Source organism: Anser brachyrhynchus, assembly GCF_964034855.1.
Source record: "Anser brachyrhynchus genome assembly, chromosome: 12".
Taxonomy (NCBI): domain Eukaryota; kingdom Metazoa; phylum Chordata; class Aves; order Anseriformes; family Anatidae; genus Anser; species Anser brachyrhynchus.
In genome coordinates this window covers 17989551-18005077 of record NC_137707.1, presented here as the reverse complement: position 1 = coordinate 18005077, position 15527 = coordinate 17989551, and the positions used below count along the sequence as shown (strand labels likewise).

The 15527-nt window shown below is 40.1% G+C and overlaps 1 protein-coding gene and 1 long non-coding RNA gene across 5 annotated transcripts in view; both read left to right on the top strand.

Annotated features, from left to right (window-relative positions):
* Positions 1–15527, top strand: part of NKD1 (NKD inhibitor of WNT signaling pathway 1) — a 289759-nt gene that overhangs the window by 199400 nt on the left and 74832 nt on the right. The gene's annotated exons all lie outside the window — the stretch shown is intronic.
* LOC308176764 lies at positions 5992–13883 on the top strand. The gene is made up of 3 exons (XR_013938589.1): positions 5992–6056; positions 7026–7157; positions 8296–13883. It is a non-coding gene; the product is annotated as an uncharacterized lncRNA (long non-coding RNA).

Below are 15527 nucleotides of genomic sequence, written 5' to 3'. Positions count from 1 at the left end.
CCAACAGTTTAATATCCTTTTTGTACTGTGGTGCCCAGAACTGCACACAGCACTCGAGGTGAGGCCGCACCAGTGCAGAGTAGAGTGGGACAATCACTTCCCTTGACCGACTAGCAATGCCGTGCTTGATGCACCCCAGGATACGGTTGGCCCTCCTGGCCGCCAGGGCACAGTGCTGGCTCATATTCAACTTGCTGTCAACCACAACCCCCAGATCCCTCTCTGCAGGGCTGCTCTCCAGCGTCTCGTCGCCCAGTCTGTACGTATAGCCGGGGTTGCCCCGTCCCAGGTGCAGGACCCGGCACTTGCATTTGTTAAACTTCGTGTGGTTGGTGATCGCCCAGCTCTCCAATCTGTCCAGACATGATAACTTATGAATGGCAGTGAGAAACAATTGCCCAAATGTGAACAGAACAAGTAAGCTAGGCAGTGAACAGGCTTTCTCCTGGGCTGTGACCCATTGTATCTGCAGCCTGGTGTGTAGCACGTGCGGACTGGCTTCACTCTGAGCAAAGGCTGATAATGTGAACGAACGTGTGTGATGGGCCCGAGATGATGGCGAGCAAGCCCATCAGACTCTGCATGGTGTCTGTTTTCAGAAGGGATTTTGGTTCTGACTTGTTTAGAGTTAGGCTCTGGCAGTCATAATTGTGTGGCAAAGAATATACCAAAATGGGTGTACAGGCATGTTCACATGCTTGGCACTTTGTCATAAATTTAATCTATTTACATATTTCCTGTACCACTGTACAAACAAGCCAGTGGGCAGAGTCCTGAAACCATTTTCTCAGGCAAAGTTCCAGTTGATACAAAAGAGGTCAGAATTTAAAATAATCGCTTATTTAGAAGAATTTGAATGTGACCTTTAGAGAAACACTCTTTCCTTTTGCTGATTTTCTGAACCACTTGTTAGGGCATTATTGAAAAATCGGTAGGAAATTTCAATAAGTTTAAGCTATGACCCCAGCTGAATTGTCACTTGCTGCTCCTTTTGCAGCATTGCAGGGGAAATCACTTCTCCAGAAACTTGTAGAAAGCTACGGTATTGTTCATCTTCCCTGTTTCTCATTCCTTGTTGACTTTGCAAGTGTTCCTTTGTTAGACCTGTTAAATCTGTGGGTAAAACTGTGTGTGGTGAACATGTGTGTTTCAGCTTAATGCTGAGGCCAAACCAAGTGCGGTAATGTTTTGCATGAACATAGAGATCTCATCGTACAAGCAGTATGTAACGTACAGTTCTCTGCCACCAGAATATTATTTTGTTCCCAGAGAAAGATATTGAAAAAATACTGCGCAAACTTGACAAAATCAATTGAGGAGCAAAGGACAATTGTATTAAGAAGGCTGAAAGAGCAAATTATTTCCTTCTTGTGTACATATAGAAAATGAAAAGAAGAGCTCTTGTTATAGAACCAAAGACTGAAAGTGCTTTTATTTATCAGCAGTTCGTACTTACTGACACCGGCATATATTGTGATGCAGAGTGTTTGTGCAGCAGCTATTCTGGAATACCCATTCCAGTCCATTTCCATATGTAAGCATGCCAGCAGATAGTAATGAAGCAATGATCAAATGTAGTCTATATCATTTGAGGCTTTAAAAATGTTATTTGGAGTAAAGGAGTAGGATTAGAAATAGCAACAGGAAGAACATGATAAATAAAAAAGCTTGGATGTAAAGACATGGCAATGAAGGTCTGTTTGAGCATGGAATAATTCTTCTTGGAAATTGGTACAGATTTCATTTTCTCTAAGAACTGTCAAAACTGCACCATTTATATGTAACTTCTCAAGTATGTGATAGAAAAGGGTCTTCAAGATTGTGTCCATTGAACTGTCATTCTTCTAATGAAAACAGAATAGTCAAGTGCATCTAGATCACTAAAAATAAGATTTGAGATTTTTTTTTCTCCCCTTTAGCGACCATCTTGTGTGTGATACCAGTCAACATAGAAGTGCTGTTACTTTAGGCATGGCTTTGGCAGATTATGCTGACAGCAGTAACTCGGAGCTCTGCCCTTTATAAAGATTAATGATCCTTGAAATAATAAATATATTGGAAATGCCAAGCCTAGAAGTAATTTTCAATTCATAAATAGAATTGTTTGTGTAACAGCAGACATTTTCCCCCAATATTCCCTATAACAGAGCAGAAATAAAATACCAGAGCAGAGGTGCTATTGGAGAGAAAAGATCACTTCATGAGCAATATATGTGTTGGGAAGGGCAGGAAGAGGGTGATGACAAGACATTTTGCAATATCACATTTGGTTATGGCTTATGGGGGTGTTGCAAAGAGCTCGTGGCTGTTAACACATCTGAGCATTGTTGACTTTTATTCTGGTTACTATCATTCAGTAGGCAGAAAAATGTTCAGCAGACACAGGGGCCAGAAGCTAGTCTTTTGTGGGTGGGCATTGTTTTTGGGCAGAACCAGTAACTTATTTTTAAATTTGTTACAGTATAGGCCTAGCAGTAAATTAATCATGACATTAAGAGGGAATGTATGTACAGACATTACTTCAGAGTTGTCATAAATTCTGTGCTTGCCATATTTTAATTTCCAAGACTTTTGAATCTGACAAGGTGCTATAGATGTAGTTATTAAACTCTGCAGCAATATTTTTATTGGGTAGGACATTGCTTGATGATGTAGCTGTGAAAGCCAAATTCAGAGACTAGCAAAAGGTTCTTTATCCACGTGTTTAGGAGGAAAAATATTATTTTGTAACACTCACTTGTTACTGAAATACTTGTTTTAAATTTACCTCCTCTTTCCTGAATGGATGAATGTACATATACCCACATATATATGCATGTGTATATGTATATACAGACAAAAATAAATAAGAATGAGATACATAGGCTTATTAGTTTGTTAAATTATCTGACAGCTTTCTTGTAGTGTATTGCTGACCTCCATAGGATTGCTTGTACAAGGGAAAGAGGAATTGCAGCCTCTCTCAAAAGAGAGTTGTGACAATATAAGGTCTGTCACTGGGGCATTGATAACATGCAGGTGGAAACACCACTTGGGGAATAGTGGAGTCTGATTCTCACTCCTGTGGCTCAGCAGACATGTTTTTGTAGAGCGACCTGAGGACATCCTGCCCTTTCTCAGCTTTGAGTACTTTTGAGAAAAAACACTGGATAAGATATACCCAAAACCCTCTTCACAAGTTTGCATAGCGTACTTCTTTCAGTGCATAAATTAATTCAGTCTAGTCTTAGCCTTTAATCTCACATAAATTAGATTAAATATTGCTGAAAAAAGTGTCTGGTTCCCTGCTTTTCTAAGAAGTTTCCTTTATATGCACTAGAAGGGGAAGCCATGTGTTGTACCAAAATGTGTTGCTAATTATTTGGTTTCTCTTGGGGACTGTTTTATTTGGGTGGGGGCTGCCTTTCCCTTTAAACATATAGGACAGTCAGATGCCAGAGGAACCTTAAAATAGGTTGTCTGCACTGAGGGTGTGGGAATATCAGGCAAAACATGTAATGGCAAAGTGCTGGCAGAGTTAAAAACCCACCTTGACCCCCCTCATCTGGGTAGCAAATCTGTGCCTGCTGAGAGTGGAGATGGCTGAGCATCAAGTACCTTGAAGGCTGGTATAGGAGTTTGGTTACAGGTCTTGGGTAGGTGTTTTCTGGGTAAGCGAAGGCTGTGACCACATCAACAAGCGGCTGCTCTGTGGAGTACTGTATGCATTCCCTTATACCCCGTGGTAAATTCAAGGTAATGCGAAGCAGCTTATGCCTTTATTTACCCCAAGGGAGTGTTGACATGAGCTGTTACCATGGAATGCCTGCCAGGTAGCCATACTCTCAGATCTTGTAATGGTTAGAAACTAGCCCAAAGCACTTTGCTTGGGTTCATCCAGTAAAATTTCCTAGCTGTTAGTTGTTTGCTATATAAGCCATGATAGCAGAGCTATATCGGATGGCAGAGTCCTACAGTTCCTTGCTTATAGCTTGGAACAAAGTCTGAGTTTTGTATCAAGTTTAATTTGATGTAATAATAACTTATATAGTGTAAACATGCCAGATCTATATTCCATTGCTGGAATTAATCAGGAAAAAGTCATGTATGTAGAATTCTGCTCTTCATCTTTATTTTAAAAACACACACTAATTCCTGGTTTGTGTTTAATAGCACTGGTAAGTGAAGTTCTTCACCACAGAACAGGTGCAAGGCACCGTCCTGGCCTGCCAGCATGCCTCGGTCATGGCTTGTAGAGCCAGAGCTTGGCCTGTCTGATGAAACTGCCAGTTGTGTTGCAGACACCTACTTAACAGAAACTGGAAGTGAAATCACTATTTCATTTAATATTGGCCACCTATTGGATAATAACTTTCAGTCACTGTAAGACTGGGCTGGATTTGAAACAGCAGCCCATTGCATTGAAAGGCTCTGTTTCCCTCTCTGATCTGCTGAGCCAGCTGGTTCTCCAGAAGCATTTGGAAAAATGTGAGTGGAGGGTAAGAACATGAAATTTCCCTGTCTTTTTAAACGTGTTTGTCTGTGTCTCATTCTCACATGCACCGTTTAAGCCAAGACATTTCAGTCCTCAGTTCTTTGATGCCATTTGGCTTCAATTTCCATGTGAAATGCTTGGAAACTAGAGATGACTCAGAAGGAGTTGAAACCCTTGTCCTGCAAGACTCTTTGTGAAGCAGGCAAACGATTTCCTTTGTACGAAGCAAGTGTGTGCTCTGAGCCCCTGATCCAGCTTGGTTCCTCTCCCCTCTCTCGACACACAAGGCTCAGGAGGTTTCTGCCAAGAGTTGTACTTGCACTTAAGGTGCAAGTCCCTGAATTGTCCCTGATAAGAAGTAGCCATTATTGAAGTCTTGTGGCTTTGACTGTGAAGGCTTTCAAGTTGTGTTTTTTTTTTGTGTGTGTGAAGACTGCTGATCCATTTATAGTTGTTACATAAAAATGCGAGTCAGGGTTTATCTTTTCCTTTTAGATGTATGGCACTAGCTCTGGAATAGCTTCCAAGTTTACAAAAAGAGTCTGTGGTTTAGACCTCTCTGATAAACATTTTTTTGTTGCTGTTGCGAAGTTGGATCAGACTTTTGTTGTCATAATGGTTGGTGCACTTGGCAGCTTGCATTTTAAATAATTAGGAGATAAAATTGGACTGTGTTTGAAATTCAGTATGTCTGGTATTTTCTTGCTTTACTTGGTTATGTTTTTAATCCCCCTTTTAACTTTGAAGACTAATGTAAGACAGTTAAGAACTGAGGGCTAGTAAATTTTTTTTGTCATTTTTGAAACCTAGATCCAAGCCAGCTTCTCTTCAATATTTCCGCCTCATCCTCCCAGGACGCTTAGAGATAGATCAATGTCTTTATCAAAAGAAGTACGCCTTTTGTGATGGTAACACTGTAACATTAAATATTCATTCTAATCTGCAGTTGAGACAATTATATTGTTCCCGATAAATTTTACTTTGGATTATGAAGTTTTAAAAATATGCCACTTTGTAAATTTCAATCTACTATAGCCGGTAAGGGAGTTTACGGCTCTGATGCATCAGAATTGAGATAGTTTTGCAACACTTGAGGAAAATCTTCAGTATTCTTCACATGGAGCAAAGTGATCAACTTAGAGGCAGGCATTGGTGGGTGTTTTTTTCTTCTTTTTGCTGAACACAATGCTATAGGTATGGTGGGAGAGGAAGTGCAGCAAAACAACAGGCTAAACTGAGAAACATTCATCCCATTTAAGGAACCTTTGCTGTGTGAAATGTATATGTTAAAAATATTATTTTTTGAATTCAGTTACACTGAGGAAAAGTTCCTGATACATGGTATTGTTCTGCACCTATTGAGAGCAATTAGTTCCAGTCCTGGTCTAGAAGTGGATGAATTATAACAACAGAAGTAATTTCTGTATGATCAGAATCAAATTCTGGAAAAAAAAAAAAAAGGCGAACTGGTCTTGTTAACTATAATTTGGCAATATACTCTGAAAACACACAACCTTGCTGGGCTTCCAAGTTTTTTCCTCTGGGCAGCTTGTGGTGGGAGACCAAGATGCACAGGCAACTGGTAAGGCAGATTTGTTCTGCTGGTGGCCCTAGTTAATGTGGGGGGAAGTAACTGGGAGCGTTGTGAGCCAACAGTTAGGACTCTTGCCCAAATACGAATAAGAAAACATACGCTAACTGATCTTCTCAGAGCAAGTGTGCTCCCTCTTTTAGAAAAACTAGAGACTGTGGGAATTCATTGAGCTATGCACACACACAGAAAATTTTCAACTGTGAAAACAGAAGTTTAAATAAAACACTGAAATTTGAATGGTAAAAATATATACATAAAATTCCACAAGCTGTTTCCTTGTGGAATGTGACTTAAGGGGTGGAACACCCAAGTTTTAAACTTCCTCCCTTCAGAATTTATGGAAGCCTCAAACTTTTTTTTTAATGTCAGGACCTGTTTCAGTATTTAACTTTAAAAAAAAAAAACACCACACATATATAACCCCTGTACTTCTCACAACTTGATTTAATGTAGCTTCCATGTGTCTTGAATACAATGGTAACTTCTGAAACCAATATTTCTTTAGAGAGCAGTTAAGTTGTTTCTTCGTGACACCAGTAAGTAGTTTTCTTGCCAAGAAGTATATTGTAAGATTTATTGGACTCTCCATTGCCCTCCCCCAAGTAACCCAGATTTTAGCTTCAAGTAAAGCAAACATGTTCAAAAAGTACTCTTTAACTTTAGGCTAGGCGGATACAAAATAAAATCCTCCAGGGGTACATTACAACTAAAAGATTCACAAGCCCTCCAGGGGGTTTAACTTTTTAAGTAGGCATTTCACAAGTATTTGTTGCATAAACCACTATATGCTCCAGGCTGGGGTTCTTGGAGATTTTTTTTATATAAGACATGCAGCAGTAAATGTATTTTTGTGGAAAATAATATCTTGTCCTTGCTTAGACATGATGTTATGTGCTTTAGAACATGTATTTTCTTGGTTTAATATTAACTATCAAATTTCTTGGACTGTCATTTCAGCCTGTTTGGTACCTTGGGGTGCTACTGCATGGAAATGGAGATCATACACTCCAATTATCTTTGTCCACTCATTTTTCTAAACGGAGTACTTGTGATATACTGCAACTCCATCGCTGGCATTTGGAAAAACAGGTTTTGGAGACTGCAAAAGCAATGACAGCCATTTATATGTTGTTCTTACGTAATTAAATAGACCAGATAGGCACAAAGGCCCTAGAAAATAGCACATCAGAAAGAGGATCTAGGTAACCTTTCAGATTTAGGAGACCTGGCCTGATTTTCTAGGTCTTCAGGAGACTACCTTGTAAGCTTGGATGAATTTTGTTTCCGTATTTTGTGTGTTCATCTTTCCCACAGAAGACAATTATCTTTTTTGTTTTTCCTTTTGCCTGTTTCTTTTAATTTTTAACTCCTGGGGCAGAGTCCCTGTATTCCAGTGTGCAGACTGTTGTCTCCAGTTTCACTGGGACCTCCAAGTGCTACTGAAATGCAAATGATAAATGAGAATGAGACGTGGAAAACAAGTAACATAAGTCAGAAAAGGGTCCTTTTAAGACTGTAACAGGAGGCAATACAAGAAGTTTAATCCAACTGTAAGCCTTCCAGAAGTGACTGATGAGCTGTAATTCAAAGAGATTTTGGAAGAGAAGCCCTTGAGTATTACAGGCTACCAAGCGACAAGAAAACGTAGGAAGAGAGTCTTGATTGTCTTTTTAGACGACTTGTTAGTTGAAATGTTGCATTTAAATAAGAAAGATAATCAGTTCTAAATAGAAGGAGTAATAGAAACTCTTACAAGTGCGGGAAATGGTAGAACAAAACAGTGATATTCAAATAATCAGACAGGAAGGATACAGATGAAATACTGAAAGCTTCAGAAAAACAGGAAGGGAATGTAAATCCCAGCAAATTCTTTCTTTCCAGGTCTGAATCCCTTGCATAAAAAAAGAGAGTCCTGATACCTGTAAGAATGTCGTCTTAAAAAAAGAGCTGAAGCCAAAATACTGCCTGCATTAGAGCAGAGAGGCATGTAGTAGCAAGGACTTTCTGTTCAACAGATGAACAGTTACTGGTGGACAGTCATTCTGTGTCCACAGATACTATGATGCCTAAAATAAGGAGAACTGCTAGACCTTACTAAAGTGAAATAGTATTTATCTTCCTACTTTAGTGTTGGAAAGGCTCTTGGTAATATGAGATCTAGAAGGGGCCACTCCCTGTGTCTTCATTTCCTAGAAGAGACTAGTTCTGCCTGTTTTTTTTTTTCCAGAAATGTCCTTATCTCCAACAGGAGCTCATCAAGCAAGACAACTATAAGCTTGTTTCTACCAATCCCTGTTTCAGAACTGTAATTCAGGAGCAAGCCTTGCTTTAAAGCCCTAATTTGAAGGAGAAAAGATGAAGCTCTGCCTGCATTACAGTGTAAATAATTCTACCCTGACTACATGAAGTTTAGCTGTGTATTGTTCTGACTGCCAAAGGATTCTGCTTACTCTTTGCCTCATGAGAGAGCAGACTTGCTCAATTATTGATTCATTCCACACACTGCATGCTTTGTAAGTCATATTTTGCATAAAAGCATGTGGTGTTAGGCTGGTGCAATCAAGGAGGCATCGCTAGTTAATCTAGCTGGCATGATAATCTGCTGGATTTGTGCACATCACAAATATGATTGGCTTAGTGCCTGGAGAAGTATGAAATTGTTCCTGGTGTGGGCATGTTCTTGTGGGAGAAGAAAGAGGTGGCAGACAGTGGTTATCATTAATTAGAAAGTGGATTGATTCCTTAAGCAGAAACATACTACTTGCGATAATTTTTTTTTTAAATCCCAGCTTCTGTATTCAATTTTACCTCTCCTGTACTGGAAGAGTTAATTATGTTAAAAGGCTTATACTCAAGTTATTTATCTTCAATGATTTTTCTCTGTAACTTCTGAAAATGTTCTGATGTCTATCACAGATCCTCTGAGGTTGGAGTGTTCTGGCTCTGTCACTTCCATTTGCATTCTTGTGTTCGGACCTGACAAATTGTACCCGTTTGTGCTGTGGTTACAGCTGATGCTGGTTTTCTATTTTATGGGCAAATTACAGTCCTTGGATGCATCTGTGCAGTTCTCATTGACTTCAATCATCTGTCTATTTAATTTATAGTCTGTCTTCCTGATGCTCATCATTTCAGCATAACAGGATTGCTCAAACAATGCTCTCTTCTAATCTCCTGTGGCCTAAATAAACTGAAAATGAGCCAAATTCTTTTCATGTTTACACCAACACAGCACCTGTCTTTGGCAGTGAATGTGTGAAAATTAGATACTTGTTTCAGTGTGCCTGAAGTTTTTGTCTCATCCCTGTTCATATAACTTGTTCAACTTGTGCAAAGTCTAACTACATTAATGGAAAAGCAAATCTGATTCTTCAGGAGCAGTGCTGTTAGTCACATAATCTGCAGGAGTGAGATAGCTGACAGTAATAACCGTATTGTTTCAACTCTTTCTCACTAAAAATTACTAAAATGAAATGTAAATTATGTAAATAAAATTGCTAGAGGGGCTTTGAGGGCACTGTTGTTACATGGCAGTTCATTCATCTTTCATCTGGGACAGAAAGCTGTACTTGAATTTGAGAGGCAATGTTACTCTGTAATTCAAGCTGCCATGCTTCACAGGATGACATGCAGTATAGCCAACTTCTACTCAACTATCACAAATACAGTTTTTTTGGTGGGTTTTGCAAGCTCTTCAAATGCACGTGGAGGTGCAAGAGGAAGGAGTGACTTGCTTCTGGGAGGGGTATGGGAGAGCCAGGCCAACCCTACAGATGCCTGCAACCTCCTGGTCACAGTGGGAGGTCCGCACAGTAAGGCGCTCAGCTAGAAGCAGCCGTGCTTTCACTGCTTGTAATGTGCTATTCACCATCCTGGTTTAGTATTGCAGTTTTGTAATTTCCCTTGGCAGCTTTACAGTGATTGAGAATAAGTGGGAATGGAATCAGGGAGGAGAGGGAAGTGAATTGCCCATCTAACTTTTCAGTGCAGTTGAAAGTGATTGGAGTGAACCTCTCCATAGCAGCAAGCTCATCCACAGGGACTTGATACTAATGGTTGCAGTGTCTCTAGACACTGATAAATATGCCTTTTACCCGAGGATTACCATTTCAGCAGGGATCCCTATTAATTGATAGGTACTTGGTAGCTTCTTAATGAGACAAGTTGTAATTTCTGTTCCAGTTTCTGCAAGAAAGTGCACTGGCATCTTTTGCCCCATGTCCGTGGCTTTCTACCCATTCTGAGTTGTTTAGAATTTTTTTCTGCTTGGAGTTGAAATCAGATATAGTGAATTGAAGGCTCTGACATGCAGGCACAGACCCTCCAGAAGCAGTTCATAAAGCCCCAGCAGGCTGCAGACCACAGCTAGGACCCAACAGGATTGTCAGGGCAGTTTCCAGAGATCCCTTCCACTATCCAGGGTGGCTGCAGTGAGAGCTCACACACAGAAGACTGGAATCAACACTATGGCAGTGAGTTTTGTTATTATTCAGGTAGAGGCGGCGATCAGGAGGATTCAGAAACTGCCCAATAAACCTTCACATTTCCTACTTCTTTTTTAAAGAGTAGCATTCCAGTGAATTCTCAAGATTTCACAGTATCTAATTTTTAAAGCATTTTTGGAGTAAGGTCTTGCTTTTATGACAACTGCTGTTTGCCCTTCAATCACTGTGCTTGCTCTGGACTGACACTAACCATGATGTAAGTGCATGAAATAGTTCCTGAGGTGTTAGAATAGCCCTCAGTGGGGAAACCCCTACTTGTTTAGATTCTCATTTCTAGTGTCTTAATGACCCTCTAATATTTCTCTATTTTTTTTACTAGATGTTTATGAGAAATAAAATACACTAATAAATTAACTTTGCATTTAGCCTGGAGACTGTTGTTCATGACACAGTCTGCAGACCAATCAGTTCTACAAATGAACTGGAGGTTCAGAGCACAAAACCAGATTTTTCCATCTGTGTGAAATCCATTGGAAATGGAATATGGAAAGAAGAAAAAAAACTGTAAATACCTTTCTGGTAAACTACTTTGTTCTGTTTTAGAAAATACTTCACATAAACCAAGCTAGGATCAATTTGTAGCCATAGGGGTGCTGGATGCTGCCCCAGCTTTGGCTGCTGATGGCTCATCAGCTCCTCTGTGGCAGTGTCCCCTTGGCTGGGACCAGTCCTGCTATAGCATGGATGGAAAATCTGAACCAAGTTTAGAGAGAATACAATCTTTTTTTGGGCTAAAGCAGTTTTGGGAGGGAGCAGGGGTGATGAATCTCATGGGTTTTCTTTGATCTCTTCCTGCCTGTGTGATATGAAACATTTCATTAGGACTGCAGAGCAGCAGTCAGTCCTGTGGATGCAACTGAAACCCATTTCTGTGTTGCAGATCCTGCTAGGCTCCTTTCTACACTTACTTACAGGAGAAAGGGGGAAGATTAGCCTCATTTTGCTGCCCACATATTACCTTGAACACGATGGATAGAAATCTGAATAGTGTGCTGTTGAATTCTTGCTGGTTGATTTCTGTGGAAAGCCTGCATGTCTCATTTTAATTTTTCTTCATTTTTGATATTTCTTTTCCCTCAATTCTTCCTTTTTTCAGTTATTTGAAATAGGGGATGTAACTTGAAACTGGAAGCAAAAAATTTGCTTTGAGAGATCAAGAGTCCTTTAAGCAGCTTACTGGATCAGCAGTCGCAAAGTTATCAGGAGGCTTGAACTCTTTCTGTGGGTTTAACAGGAGCAGCACAGTGCTGGAGCAAACATCACAACTCTGCATCCTCAAGGGAAGACTTAGTGCTTTACACATACAAGCAGAACTAAATACTGTACTTTGATGTACTCCTGTTTTTTTTTTTTCCTTTATTGTTATTACTTTCAACCTGTTGGGAGTAAGTTTTTCTGCGCTCCTGGTTCAGATTTCCCTTGATGCTGTATGGATCTCATGTGCGCTATATAAGACTGGAAAGAAGGTCACTTCTTGATGGTGGTAGCTATCCTAACAGCTATAAGCTACGGATTTGTGTCAGTGTGATTTTTATGCATTTCCATGTGTAAAACACTGCTCTTAATGTCACAGGATTATTGCACTGTCTAATATTTGCTGTTTGACCGGTACTCTTTACTGTGGTAGGTGGAAGCAGAAAGAACGCCCAGCAGCCGTATCGCAGGGGCTGGTGCTGTGCGTGGTGGGTTGCACTCAGTGCTCCCTGACCAGGTACAGTACCAGCGCTCCGATTTTCAGCCTGCATGCAGGGGGCAGCTGCTACAGCACACTGTACTCTGCTGCCAGTCTGTGTGTTACCTGTGTGTGAGCAGGTAGGATACAGGGGACTTCATTCCTGCTAATGTTTGTGTTTAAAATTCTGAGTGCTAAGTTGCGTGGCTTTCTTAAGGTAAGAGCACAGCGAAGACAGGGTGCTCAGGCTTTACCAGAGGGTTGACTATGGAAGGTCAGTAACAGCCAGGGGGTAACTATCTGTCTTGCCACGTGTTTAAAAATAAAAGCCTTGTATTTTTATCTAGGATGTCTCATGTGCTTTGGAAAAAATGAGGCAAAGGAGTGTAATGATCATCTGGGTTGTCCCCTGTGGTTACAAACAGCTATGCCATATAAGCATGTTTAAAAACTGACCAAGATCTGTTAAAATAAAATAACCCAGTAAATCTCCAGGTTTTTTGAGTACTTGTTTGTTTTGGGGGTCAAGGGGAAGAGGAGATCGCGCTCTTTTTCATGTTGAAAAGGTGTTTCATAGCCTAACCTTTGATGGGTATGAATCTACGTCTAATTTCATAATAACTTATAAATATAGACGCACACCTTTTTAGCAGTAAAAGCAAGGCTTTGGAGAAGGAAAACTAATGGCTAGTGTATGGAAGCATCAGATTTCAGTCACTGAAGTGCCCTGGCTCTGTGGGTCCAAATCCTGGCAGTGGTTGTGTTTGTTCCTCAAAGGCAGATAAATTAGGCACCGTGGATTTCACTGTCATGGAAGGTTAACATTTCCTTTTGTGTTCTTTAAGACCATAGGACATACTCCGTATTTAATACAATTTGTCCCGATGTCCCTGATTTAAATTTATCTCTTTTCCGTTCCCTGATGTACGTACAGTGCCCTAAACTGGTTTCAGTTCATGAAACACCGTGTTAGAAACAGACATGTTGAAAACTTCTCTGCTACCATGCTGGTGTGCTGTGGGAATTCCAATACAAACGACACCTCTACAACAGCTGAAAGTACATGCATGTATGTATGTGTTGAAATAACAAAAAGGTATTTTGAACTGTTCCCAGGGCTTGCTGGAAGGCAAAAATATCCTGTAAAAATCCATATGGAACATTCATGAGGTACTGCAGTAGCAGGAGTAGAGATTCATTTCCTGAAGTCCAGATTTAACTAAATTTCCTGCTAGAACTAGTAATCATGCTGAAATACTAGCAGTAAAGAAAGTGGGGCAACACAAAGCTGATCTGGAATCCCACGGAGAATTTTACTTCCCAGACAATATGATTTGTCAAAATAGAAACACTGATAAAGTTTGATTTCAAAAACTGTCACATTTTACTTTTTTTTCCTGCTGTACTAAAGTTGTTGGAATATTTGTTTTTTACATTTTTGAAATGAATATTTCTCAGGTTTAAGCAACTTTTTGTTCAGGTATTTCATTTAAGCAAATAAGCAAGTAGAGGAGATTAAAATTGAAACAAATCTTTGCAAATAAACACAAAAAATGTCTGGATATTTTGTTTGGCCCTGGAAGATGTTAAAAAAAAAAAAAAAACACTTGTGACTTAAAAAAAAAAAAAGTAAAGAAAGACTTCCTTAAGACCTTTAGATATGTAAATTTTCTGATGTTTTGAAAATTATTTCTTGTCCACCTCTCTGAGGCTTTTGGCTCACATTATTGTATGGAAGTCTGTGTTTAAAATCTACTTTGATCTTGCTTTATATATAGAAATATATGCTATGAACATTTTATAGTTTGTTACCCAAAATAATTGGGACTTGCCATAATTGTATATCCAACCACATTATAGTGAATTAAGGCTGAATTTCCCATATGCGGCACAAATGTTGCCTCAGATCCGACAATTCACGTGACAGCTTCAAGAAGGTTTAGCTATACTTGGCTTTAAAGGGTGTCTTAGCTAATTAGTGTATTAGAGCTCATGGGCCACGGCTTGTGAGTTCAGAGCGTCTGCTAATTAAGTTTTGAATGTAATGTTAGTTAAACTATTAAAGCGTTGTCCCAGGGCTGTTCTCATTAAACAGAACTCCAGCTCTCCTGGATTTTCTTTGTTCAGAGCTCTCTTGCAAGTGCATGGAGGCACATCTGGTATTGGCTATGGCATCCACATGGGTCTAAAACTGCAGCAAAAGAAACAATGCAATGAAATTTATCAGGGAAAGCTGTGAGATCACAGCACAACATTTCCCTTGAGAAAACCATGAACCTTTTATACGATCTGGCTTCGTACTTAGTACAGAACTCTTAACCATCAAATTTAAGGGTATATGAAATACCAAAGGATGGAAGTGGAAATATTGTTTTGTTTAGTGAAAGCTAGAGGACACCAAGAGCATGATTTCATCTCCTCCTCCAGAATTCATTTAGGGGCTGAGTGACATGTAGGTAGTTACTTCCACTGTATATAGGATCACATATGAACCACCTGTGACTTGTCTTACATTGAAACCTTGCAAATCTTGAACTGTTGTATTTCTGGTGCCATAATGTCATGTTGCTTATCAGCTTTGGGGTTTTAATTAAATTTTACAGGACTTTCGCCCATGGTATGGATTAGGCCCATTTTGTTACTACAGGAAAAATAATTGAATAAAATTTAGTTGTTTACCTTCCTTGTGGTTGTGTAGAATACCTTATTCCTGATTCTTTTTTCACCCTAACTGCCTTTCACCAACCCTTTTTTCCCTCTCGCCTCACTTTTCTTTTGTGTTATCTTTTTGCTTATGGAGAGGGAAGCTGCTGGGGTGGCGGTGCAAAGTGTGCACCGCTGTGCCAGGACCGCAGTTGCCAGTCACTCCGTGGTGGGTCACTGCCTGGATGAGCTGGAGGCTGGCTACCAGTTGGGAAGTGGCGAGGGAAGCCAGGAATGCGTGTCTGGTTTGCCACACACGAACACTTCGCAGCAAACAGCACCCAGCACCTCTGCACGGAGATGCTGTCCTGTAGAGATGCTGACAGACCATTACCTTTCCTGGGTATAGCTTTATGATGGTGTTTAGCTGCATTTGTGTGTATGATGAAAGTGAGTTTTGCTTGAATGTTGAGTTTGGCTTGGAGTTCCTGGATTGGGCTAATCCAAAACTCCAAATGAACTTCAGAAAGTACTCCCTCAGCAAGCTGTAGCCACAGTCTTGGTTTATCCAAGCAGCAGGGACTTGCAGCACTCAGCTCACAGAAAGCCTTTCAGTCATGTTCAAGGCCAGTATTTGCT